Raw genomic sequence first — 22903 nt, forward strand, 5'->3', positions numbered from 1 at the left:
ATTTCATTACTGAAAAGCAGCCATTGCGACACTGCAATGACCTGTGTAGCCCTAGCCCCAAACTATCAGCTCTACCAAATTAGATGCTGATGCGGACATGACAAAGGGAGCCCCTTCCATTTGTCAGCAACACAATCCGCGCTGATCACTGTGCTTACAGTGTTAACCCATTGGGCCAGGTTCCCATGTAGCGTAAACGCTGCAGAATTCCCACAACGGAATGGTGTGCGGAGATTCCGCAGCATTTACAGTAGAACCTGCGGGGAAAAAACGCAGCATAAACCTTAATAAATTGATCTGCAGTGCAGCTTTTAATTCCGCAGGATGTAAATTTATGCTATGTTTTTGAGTTCAATGGGGATGCAAAACCCGCGACAAAAAGCCAAGTGTTGCGACTTTTACGTCGTAATTGCAGGCTGCAGCGTCACATTGCTTGAAACTTCATCGCAGGAGGCCGGACTACGCGTAGAGAAAACGGAGGGGGAAAGAGGAGTGCTTTCTTGAAAAACCACACCAATATGTTGTAACCCTATTAAAAAAGTCAATATATTCAGGAAATTGAAAAGTAGTTGCGACGGGAAGGGGTTAAATACAAAATTTAATTTATTTTTTCCTCCTTACCTTCCAAGAGCAAAAACTTTTTTATTTTTCCATCAATAAAGCCGTATAAGGGCTTGATTTTTGCGTGACGAGTTGCAGTTTTTCATGGCACCATTTATTGTGCCATATAATGTACTAGGAAACGGGAAGAAAAAAAATCTTTGTGGGGTGGAATGGAGAGAAAAAAGAACCAAAAAAAAAACAACACACAAAAAAAAAACATGTCGCCACATTCTCAGGTCCCATGCACACGACCATACAAACTCCCGTAATTACAGGCCGTAATTACGGGCCCATAGACTTCTATTGGCCACGGGTACCTCCCCGTATGCTTACGGGAAGGTGCCCGTGCCGTTGAAAAATATAGAACATGTCCTATTTCAGGCCGTAATTACGGCACGGGCAGGCCCATAGAAGTCTATGGGGCTCCCGTAATTACGGATGACTACGTGTGTGCACCCGTAATTACGGGAGCATTGCTAGGCGACGTCCGTGTATAGTCACTGTCCAGGGTGCTGAAAGTTAAACGATCGGCAGTAACTCTTTCAGCACCAGGGACAGTGGCTACCGATCACAGTATAGATAAAGCTGTAAAAAAAAAAAAAAAAAAAGAAAAAAAAAAGGGCCTTCATACTTACCCAGAACTCCCTGCTTCTTCCTCCAGTCCGGCCTCCTGGGTTGACGTTACAGCCCATGTGACCGCTGCAGCCAATCACATGCCAATCACTGGCTGCAGCGGTCACATGGACTGCGCGTCATCCAGGGAGGTCGGGCTGGATGTCGAGAGGGACTCGTCACCAAGACAACGGCCGGCTAAGTATGAATTTATTTTACTACGGAAAGGGCTGTCCCTTCTCTCTATCCTGCACTGATGGAGAGAAGGGGCTGCCGATTACTGCAGTGTAATTTTTCAGCGAAAACGTGGCCGTAAATATGGGTGGAGTACGAGCGACACCGGACCCGTATTTACAGGCACGAGTCCGTAAATACTTGTGCAATACGGGTCGAATAGGTGTGAACAAGGACCTGTATTTACGCCACTATTTACGGGTGGACAAAAATACGGTCGTGTGCATGGGGCCTAAGGCCGGGTTCCCACGGGTCGCATACGCTGTGTAAAAATCAAACAGCGTGTCCGACCTGGAAAAAAAAAAAAAAGCACATGTTCACCGGTTGTGTGTGGTATTGCAGCTTAGCCCCACTCACTTCAAGGGAAATTAGCTGAAATACCACATACAGCCTGTGGATAGGTGTGCCTCTAATTTCTGTAAGAAAGCAGCCATGTTTTTCTAATCCTGTACTACCCCTTTAAGGCCGGGTTCCCAGGGGTAGGATACGCTGCGTAAAAATCACGCAGCGTGCCTGACCTGGAACCTGCAGTACATTCAGTCCAAAGAACCGCACCACAATGTGGTATGATTTTTCGAAAGAAATTTCAGTTGCGGAAGAAAGCACTCACCCTCCGTCGTCTCTGCGCAAACCTGCGAGGACGTTGCAGGCCATTTGAAGCTGCTTAAAACGTCATCCCAGGAGGTCGGACTGCAGGAAGAAGGAGGGCGTTCTGGGTAAGTATGATTTTTTTCGGAGTTGCGATTTTTGCAGCGTAATTGCTGCGATTACGCAGCAAAAGTCGCGGGACTTGGCTTTTTGTTGCAGGTTTTGCATCTCCATTGAATTCAATGGGGAAAACTTGTAACAGAAAAATCAATAAAAACGAAGCATAAATTGACATGCTGCAGAATTAAATTCTGCACAGCATGTCAATTTATTAACATTTACGCTGCGTTTTATTTCCGCAGCGAGGGTATGGGATTTTCTAAATCTCATCCACTTTGCTTCTACTGTAAATGCTGCGGAATTTCTAAGAGCCTCAACTTTTTTATTTTTCCGTCGATTTAGCAGTATGAAGGTGTCTTTTTTGCAGAGCGAGCTTTTGTTTTTAATAGTGCAATTTTGGGGCACATGAGTTTTTGATCACTTTATTAAAAAATTTGAGGGAAATTAGTTAAACAAAAAAAGGCAAATCTGGCAGTTTAAAATTTATTTTTTTACTGCGTTTACTGTAAAGATGAAATAATATTATAACAGTTTAGCCTTTTATGGACCCGGCGATACCAATTTTGCTTATTTTATTTCAATGCTGTAGGGGGAAATTTTTCATTCACAAAACAAAAAACCGCACAACTTTATTAGTCCTTTTGACCACGGCATCTAAGGGGTTAAACGAGCTGGCTTCGGTTAGTTACAGTGAAGTGTTGGCTGTATCATACAGCTGACACCCCGATTGTATGGAGTGGGCTCAACCCGTGTACCCGCTTCATACTTCCTCTACCAAGCTATGATGTAAGTACCGTATTTCTCAGACTATAAGACGCTCCCAGGTTTTAGACAACAGAAAATAGGAAAATAATTGACTAATAGTTATTTCTATTTACGAATATACTACTATTCTGAGAGCGATAAAGTTTATATTTTTTCATCGTTTGAGCAGTGTAAGGCCTCATGCACTTATTTTTGTCCTCCCATAAATACGGGTCCTTGGTCACACGTATTTGACCCGTATTGCACCAGTATTTACGGACCCGTGCCTGTAAATACGGGTCCGGTGTCACCCGTATTCCACCCGTATTTACGGGCACGTTTTCGCTGCAAAATTGCACAGCACTAATCGGCAGCCCCTTCTCTCTACAAGTGCAGGATAAAGAGAAGGGACAGCCCTTTCCGCAGTAAAAGTAAAAGAAATTCATACATACCCGGCCGTTGTCTTGGTGACGCATCCCTCTCTTGACATACAGTCCGACCTCCCTGGATGACGTGGCAGTCCATGTGACCGCTGCAGCCAGTGATTTGCTTCAGCCGTCACATGGGCTGAAACGTCATCCCAGGAGACCGGACTGGAGGAAGAAGGGAGTTCTGGGTAAGTTAACTTTTAAAACTATTAACTCCAGCGGTAGTCACTGTCCCGGGTGCTGAGTTAATGCCGCTCGATTAACTCTTTCAGCACCCTGGACAGTGACTATGCACCTGTAATTACGGGAGCGTTGCTAGGCGACGTCAGGGGACACACGTAGCCACCCATAATTAAGGGAGCCCCATAGACTTCTATGGGCCTGCCCGTGCCGTTATTACGGCCTGAAAAAGGACATTCTGTATTTTTCAACAGCACTGGCACCTTCCCGTAAGCAAACGGGAAGGTACCCATGGCAAATAGAAGTCTATGGGCCCGTTATTACGGGCGTGTGCATGAGGCCTGAGGGCTTATTTTTTGCGGGAGGGGCTGTATTTTTTTTTTGGCACCATTTTTTGGTACATACAATTTTTTTAGCACTTTTTATTTCATTCGTTTTAAGGTGACCTAAAAACAATTCTGGGGTTTTATTTTTTACGTCGTTCACCATGCAAGTTAAGTAATGCTATACAAAGTGCTATATAAAGTTCGGACTTTTACGGACGCAGCGATACCAATTTTATTTTTTACATTGTGCTTGGGGAATAAACAAATAAAAACATGTCAAATGTATCTAAACTTTTTTTGACACATTTTTTTAGTTCCCCCTAAGGGACTTGAACCAGCGATTAGATCGCTGGTACAATACACTGGAATACATGGATGAGTTACGGAAACAGTAACTCGCTGAGCCACGCGGTTTCAATAACGACTGTTTTCGTAACTCCAATAGAACTGAATAGTATAGTACAGCTACACTTTCCATAACTCGATAACTTGATTTCCATAGCCGTTTCCATAACTCGACTATGTACGCTGCTTTCGTAGCTACCGAGTTCCGGAAACAGCATAGCTCGCGGTGCTAAGCGGTTTTCTTAACTCCCATTCACTTCTATGGAAGTTACGGAAACAGCATAGCTTAGCGAGCACTCGGCTGTTTCCATAAATCCCGACCACCTAACAAGGAAGTGGCCGGGAGATAGCAGAGCAAAGCAAGATAGAACAGGGCATAGGGGGCCCTGTTCTAGAGATAGATGCAGGCCCCAGAGGTGGGACCCGCATCTAACATTTATGACCTAACCTGTGGATAGGTCATAAATGTCCTTCATTGGAAGACTCCTGTAAAATGGCGCACTCGCTATTGACCGCAGCATTTAACTAGTTAAATGGCAAGGAACAGCGCCATCGCTGTTCCTGGCCATTAGAGTAGCGTGTCAGCTGTAAAACACAGCTGACACCTGCAGTGTATGGAGCGAGCTCAACGCGTGAACCCGCTCCGCTCCAAACCTCATACCCTCTCCAGGATGTGCCAGCACATCGTGGGTTAGGAAGGGGTTAAGTAAGAAGCAGTCAGGGCGCCCGGCACTGCCGGTTCCCTTGGCTGCCGACTATATAAGACGCAGGGACTATTTAGAAAGATTTATTCTTGATAAAACCTGTGTCTTATAGTCCGGAAGGTGTTACCAATCATACAACAATTACAGATATTGAATGTATAATATATGTATATATTATGCGGCCAAAAATCTTCAATTGAAACAGCACTCATTATGTAATAAAGTGGTGGGTGCAAAGCAGCTAGAGATCAATCCACAGCTCAGAATACCATATAAGAAAAAAAGGTTGCAGCACTCCAGCTATGCCCAGTGAAAAATCTGGAGTTCATTTGTCCATGTTTAAATCCAAGTGACATTTCAGTTCCACCATGGAACTTCTTTCAAACGCTTAAAAAAAGTTCCATGGTGGAACTGTAACGTCATTTTGCTTTCAAGACCGAGCTCATTTTGGCCCTTCAGGACCAGCCCCATTTTTTCAAATCTGACATGTGTCACTTTATATGGTAATAACTCTAGAATGCTTTGCCTATCCAAGCGATTGAGATAGTTCTCATGACATTGTACTTTATATTAGTGGAAAAATTTGGTCAATAAATTCATTGCTTATTTGTAAAAAACACCAAAATTGAGAAAATTTGCAAAAATTATGATTTTTCTAATTTTAAAATGTGTCTGCTTGTAAAACAGATAGTAATACCACACAAAATAGTTACTATTTCACATATTCCATATGTCTACTTTATATTTGCATAGTTTTTTGAACATTATTTTATTTTTCTAGGACGTTACAAGGCTTAGAACTTTACCAGCAATTTCTCACATTTTCAAGAAAATTTCAAAAGGCTATTTTTCAAGGACCAGTTCAGTTCTGAAGTGGCTTTGAGGGCCTTATGTACTAGATAGAACACATAAATTACCCCATATTAAAAACTGCACCCCTCAAAGTATTCAAAACAGCATTCAGAAAGTTTAACCCTTTAGGCGTTTCACAGGAATTAAAGCAATGTAGAGGGAAAATTGACAAATTTTATTTTTTTTGCTGCAATTCATTTGTAATACATTTTTTTCGGTAACACAGGTTTTACCAGAGAAACGCAACACAATATTTATTGCCCGGATTCTGCCGTTTTTAGAAATATCCCACATGTGGCCGTAGTGCGATAATGGACTGAAATACCGGCCTTAGAAGCAAAGGAGCAACTAGTGGATTTTCTGGCCTCCTTTTTTTAGAATATATTTTAGGCACCATGTCGGGTTTGAAGAGGTCTTGTAGTGCCAAAACAGTGGAAATCCCCCAAAAGTGACACGGTTTTGGAAACTGCACCCCTCAAGGAATTTATCTAGGGGTATAGTTAGCATCTTAACCCCACAGGTCTTCTGCTATATTTATTGGAGTTTGCCTGTGAAAGTGAAAATCTACTTTTTTTCGGAAAAATTAAAAAAAAAAATATTTGCAAGGAGTAAAGAATAAAAAGCACCCCAAAACTTGTAAAGCTACTTCTCCCGATTACAGTAATACCCCATATGTGGTACTAAACTGCTGTTTGGCCCCACGGCAGAGCTCAGAATAGAAGTAGCGCCATTTGGATTTTGAAGCGCAGATTGTGCTGGATTGGTTTTCAGTGCCATGTCGCGTTTGCAACGCCCTGGAGGGAGCAAAAATGGTGGAAACCCCCCAAAAGTGACCCCATTTTGTAGACTACACTCCTCAAGGAATTTTTCTAGGGGTATAGTTAGCATTTTGACCCCACAGTTTTTTTGCTGAATTTAGTGGAATTAGGCCGTTACAATGAAAATCTACTTTTTTCTGAAAAAACATAGAAATTTTTCATTTTTACAATGAATAAAGGAGAAAAATCACCCCAAAATTTGTAAAGCAATTTGTCCTCATTACAGCAATACGCCATATGTGGTAATAAACTGCTGTTTGGACCCACGGCAAGACTCAGAAGGGAAGGAACAATATTTGGCTTTTGGAGCTCAAATTGAGCGGGAATGGTTTTCGGGTGTCATGTCGCATTTGCAGAGCCCCCGAGGTACCAAAACAGTGGAAACCTCCCAAAAGTCCCTTTAGGGGACTGGAACGAGCGATCATTAGGTCGCTGGTACAATACACTGCAGTACTAATGTATTGCAGTATAATATTTTTACAGGCTCCTGTAACAGCGCGATTGCTGTTCCTGTCCATTAGTCCCGGGTGTCAGCTGTAATACACAGCAGACACCTGCAGAATATGGAGCGGGCGCAGCGCATGAGCCCGCTCCATATATAACCCCCCCGCACCACGACATGCTATTAAGTCGTGGTGCGCGAACGCGTTAATGCGCAGCGGATGGTGCAAAGTGAAAACTCAAATTTTCCACTGATATGCCATTTTAATGCACAATATGTTGTGCCCAGTTTGTGCGACTGAAGACAAATACCTCATACAATGTTGAGCGGGTTCCCCCGGATATAAAATATTTTATATGTGGACGTAAACTGGTGTTTGGATCACGCTGTGGGGCTCAGAAGGGAGGGAGGGTGCGCCATTTGGCTTTTGGAGTGCAGAGTTTGCTTGGTAACGGTTCTGTTTGGGGGTTTTGCTGGTATTTCAGTTTATGATGTGGGGGTATGTGTAAATTGGGCAGAGTACATCAGGACATAAGAGGGCATAATAATTTGGTAAATAAATAATAATCCGCAGTTATGTGGCCGATGTCGCACTGATAAATGGCGCCCGATATTATCCGCTTTTGGACACTGCACAATTTGTCGCTATATTCGGAGAGCCAGAACTTTTTTCTCCGCAGGAGCTGTGCGAGGGCTTAGTTGTTGCGGGACAATCTGTAGTTTTCATTGGTACCATTTTAGGGTACATGTGATTTTTTTTTAATCACTTTAGATTTTTTTGGGCAAGCAAAGTGACAGAAAAACAAATTCTGACAATGTTTTTTGTCTTTTTTTTTTTTTACACTTTTCACCGTGCGCTATAAATGACATTACTTTATTCTGCAGGTTGATACGAATACGGCAATACCAGATTTATATAGTTTTTTTTATGTTTTGTGGCATTTGCGCAATAAAATCACTGATAAAATTATTTATTTTTTGTGTCACCATATTCTGAGAGCCATAACTTTTTTATTTTTCAGTCAAAAAAGCTGTGTAAGGGCTTGTTTTTTTGCGGGACGGGCTGTCGTTTTTATTGGTATTATTTTAGGGTACATGCGACTTTTTGATCACTTTTTACTCTGTTTTTTAGTCATCAACCCTCCAAAAATATAATGTCAGAATCACAATTTTTTTGATTATTTTTTTTGCGCTGTTCACAGTGCGGGAAAAATAATATGATAGTTTGGGTCGTTGTGAACGCGGTCATACCAAATATGTGTGCTTTTTTTTTTAACATTTTCATTTTTTTCCTATAATAAAAGACTAATAAAAGTTACAAAAACAAAAAAATGCTTTTTTTTTCCTAATAACTTATTTTTACACTTCTATTACTTTATTTTTTACTTGAAGACTGGCAGCACTGATCGCTGCTATAGTACATTACACTACCTAGATAGTGTAACGTATTATAAACGGTCAGTGTGACGCTGAGAGTCACACTGACAGGAAGCTTATGAGGACCGGCCTCCGGCTGGTTCTCATAGGCTGCTGTGCATGGCAGACCCGGGGGCTGTTGTATGGTCCCCGGTTTTGCCTTTTAACCGATTGCAGCACCTTTCCCTGCAACAAACTTTCCCTGCGATCACATGACCGGGACCTAAACCAATTAGGTCCCGATCATGTCTCCGGGACCAGAGGCAGGGGTTAACAGCGCGATCCGGGTGTCAGCGCTACTCTGAGACACCCGGATCGTGCTTTTAACACCAACCGTGAATTCACGTCGGCGCTGCACAGAGCCCAGCAAGCGCCGACATGAATATGCAGTGGGCGGTCGGGAAGCGGTTAAACATGTGCAAATAAAACGACAGATTTTTCACTGGTCATAGCTGGAATGCTGCAACCTTTTTTCTGATATATATATTATGTCGTATATATACACAGAATACTTAGAGCAACTCTCCAAACTCTCCCTTAGGTCCCATGCACACAACCATATATTTTGACCGTAATTACAGACCCATTCATTTTATTGGCCCCAGACACCTTTCAGTATTCTTACCAGTGGCGTTGCTATAGGGGTCGCAGCGCTCGCGACTGGGCCCCTAACCCCGGGGGGCTCACAAGGCCCCCGTTGCCACACAGCGCGCTAATACTCATTTTTTATGTGCCGTGACGCCGGCACTTCTTGGTTACGGGCAGGCACCTGTAGACGTCACAGTCACATGGTACACTCAGCGTACCATGCGACTGAGGGGCGTTCGAGCCACTGTCGAAGAGCCGGTGCAGAAGAGAATGAAGGACTCCAGGTGAGCTGCGGAGGGTGCCCATAATGTATGTGTGTTGTATTGTACGTCTGTTTGCGGTGGAGAGGAAAGGGGGGCTTTAAATTACAACCCCCCTCTCCACCGCAAACAAACTGCACAATACAATACATTACAAACTGGGGGTCGTGTGAAGACCTCCGGGGGTCGAAAACCACTCACTGAGGTCCCGGTTCCAACTGTATTTGCATCCCCAGTACGCAAATAGAGTTTAATTTAATGCTGGAGCAAGGAGCTCACGGCTCCTTCCTCCAGCATTCACTGTGCCGTGAGCCATTAGCGGCTCGGCACAGACAGGTGAAATGCAGGGTCGTCATCGCGCCTGTCTGCGCCGAGTCACTCATAACAGAGGGCAAAGGAGAAGAATCTCCTCCTCTACACGTCGTGGGAACGGAGATCGGTAAGTAATTTAATTATTTTTCTATTATGCACGTATAAGGGCATTATACGGTGTTGGGCAGCTATGAGGGGCATTATACTGTATGGGGCCTGCTATGGGACATTATACTGTATAGGGGGACTGATATGGTGGCAGCTATGGGGGAATTGCACTGTGGGGCTACAGGTATGGGGGTATTCTACTGTGTTGGGCAGCTATGGGGGAGCATTATACTGTATGGGGTCAGCTATAGTATATACTGTATGGGGGGCATTATACTGTGTTAGGCAGCTATGGGAGCATTATACTGTGTGGGCATCCATGGGGGCTGTTGGGCAAGGCGGCTGGGCATAGGCGCGGCAGAGGTCTTGTAGTGTTTGGGAGGGCCCAAGCTGAATTCTTGCACCAGGGCTCATGAGCCTTTAGCTATGCCCCTGATTTTTACTGATGGGTGTGCGTGCTGAAAAATATAAAATTATAGAGCCTGTCCTATTCTTATCTGTAATTACGGCACGAACTATCCCATAGAAGCCTATGGGCACTTCCGTAAATACGGATGGCTACGGATACGCATCTGTAAACCGTCCGTATTTATGGAAGCGTTGCTATGCAACAACATGTTGGCAACATCATTTGCAGCCTCCCGTATATACGGATTGTAAAAAAGTAGGATCAAATACGGACCGTATTTACAGACACCGTTCCGTATATACGGATGAATTACAGATGGCTACCGAACCGTATTTATGGACAGATGAAAATTTGGTCGTGTGCATGGGGCCTTACTAAGGCTCACTTAATAAATGTGTAACAATTACCCGATTATCTCTCACTGATGTTTTTAGTAATCTGTACTTTATAATAACTTAGCCATTGCTGAAATAGAAATCTGCTCTTCTCCACGGACTCCCTGATAAACTTGTATTTATATAAAGCAGCTGGAGGCAGAGCTGCAGTAGGGACTAGGGAGCAGCAGCCTGAACATACCATGAGGTAGCAGGTGTCTGTTAAGACTACCGCAGACTCCGTTTAGGATCTGTAGATCAACTGTAGTCACAGATCATAACACTGCCCTAAAGGAGCAGAGCTAATAAGCAGCCAGCACTGAGGAAAAGAAATAGCAGTTAAGCATGAAATGCAGGTGCATAAAGCGCTTTCTCTGCCTCCAATTGATTTTAATGGAAGGTTAGAGGCAGAGCTGCGGCAAGAAAGAGGATGCCGTTTTTTTTTTTTGTTTTTTTTTTAACCACGCGAGAGGCTAAAAGCCACCACAAGAAAGAAACGCCTTTGCCTCCTATTGAAATCAATGGGAAGCAGTTTCGGATGTTTTTGGCGCTGATACAGATGCACTGTGTGAACTGGGCCAAAGGAGTATTTGGTTTATTTTCTTAATTTTATGTATAAAACAGAAAGCCATACAACTTTCTAATATGCTCACATCTGATCCATTTACTTTTGAAGTAGTCTCAGTCTCTTATGTGACCCCTGGCATTCAGTAAGCAACAGGTATAAGACCTATGACACATGAAGGGTCAATAAACATGACATATCCATGGGTTAATATCAAGAAAAGATTAGGAAAAATGGGCAAAACAACGCTGCTGACATTGACACGAACCAGATCAGTATTTTTTTAAAGCAAGGTCCATTTAGGCTATACATTTTGACGCCTAACCAGACTTGTTACACAGCCGGTGTCTATAGCTACCAGCACGTATTCTGAGCGTCCTGCTATCCCCTTGGCAACCCATGGACCAATCAGCTGTTCTACAGTAAGAGCAGGTCGGACTGCTCACTTTGCACATTATATCCAAACAGGTTTTGCTTGTGCCTTCATCTGTTCCTTACGTATCTATGCCACTCCTCACAATACATTTGCACCTGTAGCTCCATTAGGATTTAAACTTTATTTTATCAACATTTCATTTTATTCACTTATTTTATTCCCAAAACCATGAGTACTAGTGTAATATATGTATGTATACATTTGTCTGCTATTTGTTTTGATATACCCACCGTGGGATGTTTCACATTAAGAGCTTTCGACAGTTCGATTGGACAGAACCTGGAGCCATCACTTTTAATCCCTGACCTCACATGACGTAATTTTATAGTGCCTTTTGGCGGTCTTTTTGAATGCTTGTCCTCCCATTTGCACTATGTTTTGTGTTTCATTTCAATGTAATCCAAGACCTGATGAAGATGCTGGTTCAGCATCGTAACGTGTAGCCTAAATAAACCTTGCTTTAAAACACTGATATGGTTTATGTTAGATGTCTGGGTAGTGATACATGGCACAGATCTAATATCCATTTCTCCTTTCTTCTCTTCATACATGTATATAATCCATTCCATTGCTGCATTAACCAAGCTCTGTGCTGAACATCATTTCAAACGCTGAAAGATTTATTTTATGGTATATAACTCTGCTTTCCTATATAGTCTGCTAACTCTGAAACTTTACCGAAACTATTTGATCGTCATTAAGTTTTAGGATCCCTCCAGACCAGCTAGTTTGTTTATCTCTGCAGAGCTTTTTCACCTCATGTGTCTAGTTGATTTGATTAATAGCTGAACGAGCTTAATTAGGCCTAGATCTGAGCATCTACTCCCCTATAAATTTAGATGTAGCATAAGGGGAAGGCACTCGTGCAGAAGTCATCTCTGTCTAAGTGTCATATTGTCAAATTGCACTGGCAGTTAGAGACAGGGTAAGTGACAGGTAAACTGTGTGGACTAAAACAAACTTGCATACATTCTAATTAATACTTTAGAATTTTTCTCTGCTTCCTACGATCAAAGCATCACAACGTTTGCCGCCTCGCTCATCCTTGTAGCGGTTGTTTGTTTACAAGCCTACCACCCGTTTCGCCCTTTAGTAAATTCTGTCCACATAAGTCCCTCTCTCCTTCTCTTGCCCATATACAACTCCCATGCACTTTGCTGAATCACCTTAACCGATCTCATCCTACTGCTCAACACAAAGGTCGCTCTCAAAAATCACTGCACCATCTGCTGTCTCCATTCACCTGCTACTAGCTGCAGGGGACATTTCTCCCAACCCTGGTCCTCCCTTATCTTCTGCCAAGTTTAACCACTTACCTGCCACACAGAGACAGGAGAAGACATACAAGGAATGGTAAGAAGATTTGCAGGGTTTCTAACTGTGCGCTATGGAATTCTCGGTCCGTGGGCAACAAACTCCCCTTTATTCATGACTTATTCCTTTCTAACTCTACGAACCTTCTGGCTCTTACAGAAACATGGCTACACCTCTGACACTGCTTCTCCATCTCATGGTGGTCTCCACCTCTCATACCCCCAGACCTGAAAACAGACAGGGTGGAGGAGTAGGCATACTTCTCTCCCCACACTGCATTTTCCAGGTCATTCCCCCTGTCCCCTCACTCACATTCCCCTCCTTTGAAGTCAACACCCTCAGACTCTTTCACCCTTTTTCCCTCAGAGTGGCAGTGGTCTACTGACCCACAGGCTCACCCAGTCAATTCCTGGATCATTTTGCTTCCACAATTTCTATCCTCTGAAACACCCACTCATCATGGGTGACTTCAACATACCCATTGATAACCAAATATCCCCATCTGCCTCCCAGTTTCTATCTTTAATCTCTTCCCTAGGTCTGTCACAACTTACTAACTCTCCTACACATGACGGACATTCGCTTGACCTGGTCTTCATCCGTCTCTGCTCAGTTTCGGACTAAAATTTTTAACCTCTTTCTTCTGGTATCTTTCCCTCTTTTAAACATGGCATTATAAACCAATTACTGAAAAAAAAAACAACTCTTGACCCATCCAGCGCTAACTACCGATCAGTCTCTAATCTGCACTTCATCTCCAAACTCCTGGAATGCTTGGTCTACTCTCGCCTTATCCGCTATCTCTCTGCTAACTCCATTCTAGACCTTTTACAATCTGGTTTCCACACTCTACCGAGACTGCCCTTACTAAAGTCTCAACTGATCTCTTGGCAGCTAAATTGGACAGTAAATACTCTCGTGACTCTTCTGGATCTCTCTGCACTCCTACTTAACATGCTTCACTCTATTGGCCTTAGAGGCTCTGTCACCACATAATAAATGCCCTATCTCCTACATAAGGAAATGGGTGCTATAATGTAGGTGACAGTTTTTCTAAATAAAAAGCACTGCTATCTATTTTTACTACTTTATGAGCGATTTTTAGCTTTATGCTAACTAGTTTCTTAATGCCCAAGTAGGCGTGTTTTTCTTTAGACCAAGTGGGCGTTGTACAGAGGAGTGTATGACGCTGACCAATCGGCATCATGCACTTCTCTCCATTAATTTACACTGCACTAGCCATATAGCTATATAGTTCTGTGCAGCTACATACACACACTAACATTACTGCAGTGTCCTGATAATGAATATACATTACCTCCAACCAGGACGTGATGTGTATTCAGAATCATAAAGAATGCCTGCAGGCAAACAAACCCCATTTCCCAACTACCCCAAAAAATGATGAGAACAATACTTTATTACGCTACGTATAGCAAGAAGACAGACCACATATAATTATTGAAATTGTCACTGCCTGAGACCGGACATGGGAGTAAATGGCTAATGCAAGTACAGCGGTGTAGTACACACAGTACGAGAACCTTAGCTCCTAGCAATATTGAGTTAAATTGTTTAAGTAGTTTGACAGTAGGTCCGGTTTAAGGTAGGAATTAAAATAGAGGAAGCCCCCCCCCCCCCCCCCGACATGTTTCGCTAGCCCTCTAGAGAGACAGATTGGCTAATCGCAAACAGCGTGAGGTGAGCCAATGATAAGTTGGGGAGAGCATGTGCGCACAGGTAGCAAATGCGGACATAGTGTAAATTGTCCGTGCCAGGTCATATTAATCTTTTTGCCAGAAAATTAGCCCTACACAAACATTTTAAGAGCACCATGCACGATAGAACCTGTCAAAATCGTGAGGAATCCAACACACGGAGGAATCTTGAAAGTTTACTTCATGAAAATGAATTTGGAGCTACTGATGTTGTTGGTCCTCTTTCATCTTTACGTCCGAAGTCTAAGCTCACTCCCCCCTTCTCTCAATATAGTCATATCGACATTTTTGTCAAGATGGTCTGTAACGATCTTAAGAAGCTTAAAGGTGATAGATCAAGGATCTTCAGCAACCTTAGTGACAATGAAAGAATGGCACTGGATGATCTGTGTAAGAACGACAATTTGGTCCTTAACTGGTTCCCGACCGCTGGCAGTGTTTTTACGGCCAGCGGTCAGGGTCCTTAAAACCCGAGCCATAGACTTTTTACGGCTCGGGTTTTAACTTGCTGCCCGCGCGATCAGGCAGCTGAATGTCGGGTCTCCGGCTGTCAGTGACTGCCGGGGAGCCTGAGGAGAAGATAGAAGCAGCTTTCGCTGCTTCTGTCTTCTCTGATGACTTGTACCCAGCGCTCAATGAGCGCTGTGTATAGGAATAGAGACAGCAGCAGCGGCACGGTCTCTATTCCTCCCGGTGATCATGTGACTGGTCACATGATCGCCAGGTGCCGTTACTGAGAGACTGCTGAGAGACCCAGCACAGCCCTATTAGTGACAATCGTCACTATGAGAGGGCTGATTTCCCCTGTAACTGGGGCTGCTGTGCAGCTCTAGTTAAAGTGGAAAAGATGGTGTAAAAGAAAGAAAAAAAATATATAAAGTTCCCCAAAGGTCTTTTTTGACCTTTGAGGGACAGACCATAGTAATAAAAAAAATAGTAAAGTCAAGTGCAAAAAAAAATTAATAAAACACAAAATACCCACCCCAAAAAAAAAAAACGTTCCCCGTCAATCATTTTTGTAACGCTAGAACTGACCCAATTACCCTAATATAGACATGTAATATTAAAATTTACGGTAGACAATGACTATCACAAATAAAAGGTCTATTTTAGGGTAAAACTTATTACCAAAACAAAATAGCTGAAACGTAAAAAAGCTTATTTTTTTACTATTATTTTCAAACTTTATGAATAAAAATTCTAAAGTAGCAAAAAAGGGGTGTATAAAAAGAAAAAAAAAGAAACCTACATTGTCTACGGAAAAAACGTCGCAAAAACCACGTCGTTAGCCCAACAAATAAAAAAGTTATAGCCATTTAACTAACACGTGCTAGAAAGGGCTAAATGGTGTCTGGTCCTGAAGGCGCAAAATAACCCGGTCCTGAATTGGTTAAACCCTCCGATAAAGGAGGCAATAATAGTGATCATGGACCGTGTTGACTATGTCGGCATGGTCCATAGATTACTTGATGACAATACCACCTATGTCATTCTGAGGGGCAACGCCACGGTTAGTTACTTATCAGAACTGTATGCTCTTCTTACTGATGCTAAGAGTAATAACCTTATCACTATGGACGAATTTAAACGTCTATACAATTCCACCCCAACTTTGGCGACTTTTTATGCTCTACCAAAGGTTCATAAGGCCATTCGCCCTCTCCCTGGCAGGCCCATTGTGTCAGGCAATGACAACCTGACACATGGAATTAGTCTCTACATGGATGAAATATTGTCACCCTTTGTTTCCTCCTTATCCTCTTACCTCAAGGACACTAAGGACACTGTCACCAGGAGATCAATGTCACTTCCACTATCATGATAGCGAGTATAGACGTGGAGTCATTATATACTAACATTCAGCACGATTTAGGCCTCACTGCCGGCCAACATTTTTTGAGAACCAAAGGCACTCAATTTCAGCGACATAATGAATTTGTGCTGTCACTCTTACGTTTTCTGCTCACACAACTTTTTTATTTTGATGATAAATTTTATTACCAAATAAAGGGCACGGCCATGGGCACTGTTTGTGCACCCACTTACGCTAATCTTTTTTTGGGGTGGTGGGAAGACACTTGTTTTTTCTGATTTACTTTTTTGTCACATCTCACATTTCTTTTCGGGGGAGATACATGGACGACATTCTCATCCTTTGGGATGGTGATGCCAATACATTTACTGGACTTCATGTCTATACTCAATGATAACTATCGGTATGAGGTTTACCTATGAGATACATGAACAACTTTCTCGACCTCAAGATCTCTCTGGACCCTGGTAGAAGTGTCCAAACTGACATCTTCCGGAAGGCTACGGCCACTAATAGCTTTCTAAACTGGGAAAGTCATCACCCACCTGCCCTTAAAGGAATACCAATAGGTCAGTATCTTAGGGATAAGCGAAATTGCTCTAATGAACTATCCTTCCAAGTGGAATGTGATGGACTATCACAAATTCCTAGCACGAGGATATCCTAAAAAGTGGTTACATAGGGCCTATGCCAGGGCGTCTCAGACATTATTTACTTTCTAATAGGGGAACCAAACCGGTCGTGCCCGAATCATCCAGTGTCATTCGTTGTATAGGCACATTTGATGTATGCTCTCCCCAGGTTATTCACATTCTGCCAAAACATTGGTCTATACTCACTGCCGATCCAGATTTGAAAGATGCCATTTCTGCCAATCCAAGCATTACCTACCGCAGGGGTAACAATCTGCGGGAATACTTGGTACATTACTCAACACGATCTAATATTAAATCTACTTGGCTTAAAGAGGCTCTGTCACCAGATTTTGCAACCCCTATCTGCTATTGCAGCAGATAGGCGCTGCAATGTAGATTACAGTAACGTTTTTATTTTAAAAAAACGAGCATTTTTGGCCAAGTTATGACCATTTTTGTAATTATGCAAATGAGGTTTGCAAAAGTCCAAGTGGGTGTGTTTAAAAGTAAAAGTCCAAGTGGGTGTGTATTAGGTGCGTACATCGGGGCGTTTTTAATACTTTTACTAGCTGGGCGCTGTGAAGAGAAGTAACATCCTCTTCTCTTCAGAACGCCCAGCTTCTGACAGTGCAGATCTGTGACGTCACTCACAGGTCCTGCATCGTGACGGCCACATCGGCAGCAGAGGCTACAGTTGATTCTGCAGCAGCATCAGCGTTTGCAGGTAAGATCGACTTACCTGCAAACGCTGATGCTGCTGCAGAATCAACTGTAGCCTCTGGTGCCGTCACGATGCAGGACCTGTGAGTGACGTCACAGATCTGCACTGTCACAAGCTGGGCGTTCTGAAGAGAAGAGGATGTTACTTCTCATCAGAGCGCCCAGCTAGTAAAAGTATTAAAAACGCCCTTATGTACGCACATAATACACACCCACTTGGACTTTTAAACACACCCACTTGGACTTTTGCAAGCCTCATTTGCATAACTACAAAAATGGTCATAACTTGGCCAAAAATGCTCGTTTTTTTAAAATAAAAACGTTACTGTAATCTACATTGCAGCGCCTATCTGCTGCAATAGCAGATAGGGGTTGCAAGATCTGGTGACAGAGCCTCTTTAAATCACCTGTTAAAGGATTTCACCCCTGCGGCAGATGTTCCTTTTGTCCTCTGATGCCAACTGTCAAGAAGTTCATCAATCCAATTGATGGCAAATAATATGAGATAAAACAGTTCCTTAACTGCCAAAGCAGTGGGGTCATTTATATTGTTAGATGCCCCTGTCCTAAGCTATATGTTGGTAAGACTGTGCAGGAACTGAGGAGAAGAGTTTCCAAACACCTCAGTACCATTAACCATAATGAAGATACCACTCTTTCAAGACATACCCATAACTTTCATGGGGGCAACCCTAGATTGCTCTAATTTTGGGGTGTCACCCAAATTAAGCTGGGCCCTAGGGCTGGTAATCTAGACCGTAGACTCCTGCAAGAGGGGGCACGGTGGATCCACCGCTTGAACACCATGACCCCTTTGGGCCTTAATGAGGGGTTCACCTTTAGTGTTTTTCTTTGATCCCACGTTGAACTTCATTACTGTTATGTATTTTATGTTTATTTTAGGTCGGGGAACACAGGCTATTCTGTGGATTTACCCTGAACCTGCTCGATATACCATTTAAGTTTCTACTTATTAAGCAATAATTTCATTTTTATACATATCCCCAATGGTGTGGGGGTCTCCGCTACACCACATTAACTAAACTTATGACATTGACCATATAGTTATGGTGGCTCTCTTTCTCTCCCAGATACTGTGGCTTCTCATCTAAGATTGGTTGTCAAATTCTATATGTACGACATTTACTCTTCCCTTAGGGGTTCTTTTGTCAGTTTTCCAATATAAATTATATTATTCTTCAACACTTACCATTGGCGTTTTGCGGGAACAGGTTGTTTCTGCATTAAGTCCTCATTTTTACTAAATGCGCCTGCGCTGTTCTCTTGGTCTCTGCTATCTACTACAATTATTTTAAGTCTCTCCACTATGCATCTGCGCATGCGCCAGTATTTTGCTGATCCTCTTTTTAGATCCAACGAGCATGCGCTGACCTGGCATGGACAATTTACACTATGTCCGCATTTGCTACATGTGCGCACGCGCTCTCCCCAACTTATCATTGGCTCACCTCACGCTGTTTGCGATTTGCCAATCTGTCTCTCTAGAGGGCCGGCCAGCTTTCGCTCGCTGTGACTGGCCGCCTGTCCAAACACACCCCCTCTATACGTCATCGGAGATGTCCATAATAGGAGTAGTTTTTTTCGCCGCGCCGCCATTAGCCCCGTGTACCCCTGAGGACGCTACTTAGTAGCGAGACATGTCGGGGGGGCTTCTTATATTTTAATTCCTACCTTAAACCGGACCTACTGTCAAACTACTTAGCTCCTAGCAATTTTGAGTTAAATTGTCTAAGGTTCTCATACTGTGTGTACTACACCGCTATAGTTGCATTAGCCATTTACTCCCATGTCCGGTCTCAGGCAGTGACAATTTTAATAATTATATGTGGTCTGTCTTCTTGCTATACGTAGCATAATAAAGTATTGTTCTCACCATTTTGTGGGGTAGTTGGGAAACAGGGTTTGTTTGCCTGCAGGCATTCTTTTTGGTATTTGTATATTGTGCCCGCCAACTACCGAGGGTCCTCATTATATTTTCTTGTCTGTGTATTCAGAATCCTGACACGTCTAAATATTTTCTGTGAGATTTCCAACAAGGCAAACGTAATCTCACGAGATTACGTTTGCCTTGCTGGAAATCTCACAGAAAAGATTCAGACGTGTCAGGATTCTGAATAAACATCACGTCCTGGTTGGAGGTAATGTATATTCATTATCAGGACACTGCAGTAATGTTATAGTGTGTGTATGTAGCTGCACATAACGATATATCTATATAGCTAGTGAAGTGTAAATGAATGGAGAGAAGTGTACGACGCTGAATGGTTAGCGTCATGCACTCCCCTGTACAACGCCCACTTGGTCGAAAGTAAAAACACACCCACTTGGGCATTAAGAAACTCAATAGCATAAAGCTAAAGTCGCTAATAAAGTAGTAAAAATAGCAGTGCTTTTTATTTAGAAAAACTGTCACCTACATTACAGCGCCGATCCGCTTATGTAGGAGATAGGGCACTTATAATGTGGTGACAGAGCCTCTTTAAAGACACGGCTCTCTCTTGGTTTTCCTCCCATCTCTCTGACCTATCGTTCAGTGTGTCATTTGCTGGTTCTACTTCTATTCCTCTTCCACTTGTTACCGGGGTTCCTCAGGGATCAGCCCTAGGTCCGCTCCTCTTTTCTCTCGACACAGCACCTATTGGACAAACTATCAGCAGATTCGTCTTCCAGTACCATCTCTACGCTCAGGACACCCAATTATATGCCTCTTCCCACGACATCACCCCGCTCTAATACAAAACACCAGTGATGGTCTGTCCGCTGTCTCTAACATCATGTCCCATCTCTATCTGAAACTGAATTTTTCTAAAACTGAGCTCAGTGTTCCCGCCATCTACTAACCCACCTAAACCGGATGTCTCCATCTCAGTGTGTGGCACTACCATAACTCCTATACAGCACACCCGCTGTCTCGGGATTAGTTTTGACTCCGATCTTACCTTTACTCCTCACATTCAATCACTTACACACTCCTGTCATTTTCACCTCAAAAAACAGAATTCACCCTTTTCTTACAGAGGAAACCGCCACAATTTATTGTTGCTCAGATTCACTCTTGTCTTGACTACTGTAACTCATTACTAGTCGGTCTTCCCCTCACTAAACTCTCCCCTCTCCAATCTATCCTTAATGCAGTAGCCAGGCTCATCTTTCTGACCAACCGCTACACCAACGCCTCTACCCTGTGCCAATCACTACACTGGTTGCTCATCCCCTTCAGAATTCAATTCAAAACTTATTACTCTTACCCACAAAGCTCTCCACAGTGCTGCACCTCCTTAAATCTCCTACATCAGATGAGCACATCTGCCACATCTCCCCTCTTATCCAGCATACTACTTGGGTGACCTGTACCATGTCCTTCTACATCCATGAGTTAATGTAGCAGGACCAATGTTGGAACTATGTATATTATTGTGTTTACTGCAACATCTACTTCTGTGTGTTTACGTGCTTGTATAAAATGGCTGCCTGCCTTTCGGTGATGTTGTCAAAAATGTGAACTGTAGAAAAGAAAAGAAGCACACTTGCATTGTTCTCCCAGTCCCCTTCTGTAAGACATATTCCTTGCACAGAGAGAATAGTTGTAGCAAATACCAAATGGTTTTCAGGTGCAGCCATATCTCGAAAATTGCTGTCGATATTCAAGACAAATAACCCAAAATTGGTGATGAAAACCAACGGAGTTCATCAATTCCAAAGCACATGAAAACTACGTACGTACGTACGTACGTACGTACGTACGTACGTACGTACGTACGTGCAAACAATTTATATAAAACAAAGGCTAGAACATAGATCGCCGATATCACCTGGTCAGATCGTATAAAGCCAGGGTCAAAAGGTTACAGACAGGCACCGATCGTCAAGACATAGATCTGTATATGACAATAAACGCTCAAAAAATGTTCAAATATTCAACGTTAAGGCCCCATAATTACGGCACATTTTTAGGGGCCATGGACACCTCCCCGTATACTTACGGGAAGGTGCCCGTGCCGTTGAAAAATATAGAACATGTCCTATTTCAGGCCGTAATTACGGCACGGGCAGGTCCATAGAAGTCTATGGGGCTCCCGTAATTACGGGTGACTACGTGTGTGCAGCCGTAACTACGGGAGCGTTGCTAGGCGACGGCAGTAAATAGTCACTGTCCAGGGTGCTGAAAGAGTTAAACGATCGGCAGTAACTTTCAGCACCGTGGACAGAAACTACCGATCACAATATATATCAACCTGTAAAAAAATTAAAAAAAGAAGACGTTCATACTTACCCAGAACTCCCTGCTTCTTCCTCCAGTCCGGCATCGTGGGATGACGTTTCAGCCAATGTGACCGCTGCAGCCAATCACAGGCGGCAGCAGTCTCATGGACTGCCGCGTCATCCAGGGAGGTCGGGCTGGATGTCAAAAGAGGGAAGCGTCACAAAGACAACGGCCCGGGTAAGTATGAATTTCTTTTACTACGGAAAGGGCTGTCCCTTCTCTCTATCCTGCACTGATAGAGAGAAGGGGCTGTCGATTAGTGCAGTGCAATTTTGCAGTGAAAACGTGCCCGTAAATACGGGTAGAATACTGGTGACACCGGACCCGTATTTACGGGCATGGATCCGTAAATACTGGTGCAATACGGGTCGAATACGTGTGACCAAGGACCCGTATTTCCACCAGTATTTACGGGAGGGAAAAAATACGTTCGTGTGCATGAGGCCTAAGATATGGTTAAAAGGCCTGTAGCTAGAAATACAAATGTGTTGGAAGGAGTTAAAAAAAAAAAAAAATCTATAAATAAATATTGTCAGTCAGCTACTTTTCCCATTTTTACACTACTTTACAATTCCCATTTTATACGTTTTTTTTTAGCGATTTAGAATTCCTTCCTTATTGAATATATTTTATTCATCGATTGTATGCACTATAATACTATTGAATCAGTGTTTTTTCTACCAATTTTTCAGTACAAAAAATTTGCACTTTATTCATTTTTTCCTATTATGTATTTTATTATATTTAAATATTCATATGACATAGCTTGATCTGCAGACTACACTAAAATATCTCTATCTATATCTCCACACACACACACTTTTTTCTGTCTAGGGCCTACCAGTACATTAACTCATTCACCATAAAGTGCATTTTAGAATACGGATTTATTTTTTAGTCAAATCACGGCATTCAACCACATGGTTTCTGTCTAATATTGACATTTAACTAGAT

At 42.9% G+C, this 22903-nt stretch overlaps 1 protein-coding gene across 5 annotated transcripts in view; it reads right to left on the reverse strand.

The window, feature by feature from the left end:
• FRS3 (fibroblast growth factor receptor substrate 3) overlaps positions 1-22903 on the reverse strand; it is a 199696-nt gene that overhangs the window by 7529 nt on the left and 169264 nt on the right. The gene's annotated exons all lie outside the window — the stretch shown is intronic.

This window comes from Rhinoderma darwinii, chromosome 2, assembly GCF_050947455.1.
Source record: "Rhinoderma darwinii isolate aRhiDar2 chromosome 2, aRhiDar2.hap1, whole genome shotgun sequence".
NCBI classification, from domain to species: domain Eukaryota; kingdom Metazoa; phylum Chordata; class Amphibia; order Anura; family Rhinodermatidae; genus Rhinoderma; species Rhinoderma darwinii.